Source organism: Notothenia rossii, assembly GCF_949606895.1.
Source record: "Notothenia rossii genome assembly, contig: scaffold_288, whole genome shotgun sequence".
NCBI lineage: Eukaryota > Metazoa > Chordata > Actinopteri > Perciformes > Nototheniidae > Notothenia > Notothenia rossii.
Genome location: NW_027639844.1, coordinates 42,501 through 45,000, shown reverse-complemented (window position 1 = coordinate 45,000; position 2,500 = coordinate 42,501).

Genomic DNA, 2,500 nt, shown 5'->3' with positions numbered 1-2,500 from the left:
CTTTAGGAGGTTCTGCTGGTCCTTCAGGAAGATCTACTGGTCCTTAAGGAGGTTTTACTGTTCTACTGGTCCTTTAGGAGGTTTTACTGTTCTACTGGTCCTTTAGGAGGTTTTACTGGTCCTTAAGGAGGTTTTACTGTTCTACTGGTCCTTAAGGAGGTTTTACTGTTCTACTGGTCCTTTAGGAGGTTCTGCTGGTCCTTCAGGAAGATCTACTGGTCCTTAAGGAGGTTTTACTGTTCTACTGGTCCTTTAGGAGGTTATACTGGTCCTTAAGGAGGTTTTACTGTTCTACTGGTCCTTTAGGAGGTTCTGCTGGTCCTTCAGGAAGATCTACTGGTCCTTAAGGAGGTTTTACTGTTCTACTGGTCCTTAAGGAGGTTTTACTGTTCTACTGGTCCTTTAGGAAGATCTGCTGGTCCTTTAGGAAGATCTGCTGGTCCTTTAGGAGGTTCTACTGGTCCTTTAGGAAGATCTGCTGGTCCTTTAGGAAGATCTGCTGGTCCTTTAGGAGGTTCTACTGGTCCTTTAGGAAGATCTGCTGGTCCTTTAGGAAGATCTGCTGGTCCTTTAGGAGGTTCTACTGGTCCTTTAGGAAGATCTGCTGGTCCTTCAGGAAGATCTGCTGGTCCTTTAGGAGGTTCTACTGGTCCTTAAGGAAGATCTGCTGGTCCTTCAGGAAGATCTGCTGGTCCTTTAGGAGGTTCTACTGGTCCTTAAGGAAGATCTGCTGGTCCTTCAGGAAGATCTGCTGGTCCTTTAGGAGGTTCTACTGTTCTACTGGTCCTTCAGGAAGATCTGCTGGTCCTTTAGGAGGTTCTACTGTTCTACTGGTCCTTTAGGAGGTTCTACTGTTCTACTGGTCCTTTAGGGTTAGGGTTAGGGTTAGACATCATGTGTTATAGTTATTACAGATTGTGTTATAACATCATGTGTGTTATTACAGATTGTGTTATAACATCATGTGTGTTATTACAGATTGTGTTATAACATCATGTGTTATTACAGATTGTGTTATAACATCATGTGTTATAGTTATTACAGATTGTGTTATAACATCATGTGTAGTTATTACAGATTGTGTTATAACATCATGTGTTATTACAGATTGTGCTTTAACATCATGTGTGTTATTACAGATTGTGTTATAGTTATTACAGATTGTGTTATAACATCATGTGTAGTTATTACAGATTGTGTTATAGTTATTACAGATTGTGTTATAACATCATGTGTTGTTACAGATTGTGTTATAACATCATGTGTTATTACAGATTGTGTTATAACATCATGTGTTATTACAGATTGTGTTATAACATCATGTGTTGTTACAGATTGTGTTATAACATCATGTGTTATTACAGATTGTGTTATAACATCATGTGTGTTGTTACAGATTGTGTTATAACATCATGTGTTATTACAGATTGTGTTATAACCCCATGTGTGTTATTACAGATTGTGTTATAGTTATTACAGATTGTGTTATAACATCATGTGTTATTACAGATTGTGTTATAACATCATGTGTTATTACAGATTGTGTTATTACATCATGTGTTATAGTTATTACAGATTGTGTTATAACATCATGTGTTGTTACAGATTGTGTTATAACATCATGTGTGTAATTACAGATTGTGTTATAACATCATGTGTGTTATTACAGATGGTGTTATAACATCATGTGTTGTTACAGATTGTGTTATAACATCATGTGTGTAATTACAGATTGTGTTATAACATCATGTGTGTTATTACAGATTGTGTTATAACCCAATGTGTGTTATTACAGATTGTGTTATTACAGATTGTGTTATAACATCATGTGTTATTACAGATTGTGTTATAACATCATGTGTTATTACAGATTGTGTTATAACATCATGTGTTATTACAGATTGTGTTCTAACATCACATCTCCTTTAGGAGGTTATACTGGTCCTTTAGGAAGAAAAAAAGAAGTAAAATATGATATTTGGCCTCAAATCATCTGAGGCCTGGCACCCCTCCTGCTATCTTTGGCGCCCCCCCAAGGGGGCCGCGCCCCCCAGGTTGGGAACCACTGTTTTAGGTAGTGCCAGTGGTACTTTAGGTGGTTTTTGTGGTCATTAGGTGGTTCTACTGACCCATTAGTTGGTTCTTGTGGTCTTTGATGGGGTTCCAGAGGACCCTTAGGGGGGTTAGCAGTATTTAAATTGTTCCCTGTTTGTGTTTCCAGTCCGACCGACTCTTCCTGCATTCTTCTTTGAGGATCATCTACCAGAACACCCGTCACCCCCCCCACACACACACTCTCCAACACACACACACTCTCCAACACACACACTCTCTCCAACACACACACACTCTCCAACACACACACACTCTCCAACACACACACACTCTCCAACACACACACACTCTCCAACACACACACTCTCTCCAACACACACACACTCTCTAACACACACACACTCTCCGACACACACACACTCTCCAACACACACACACTCTCTAA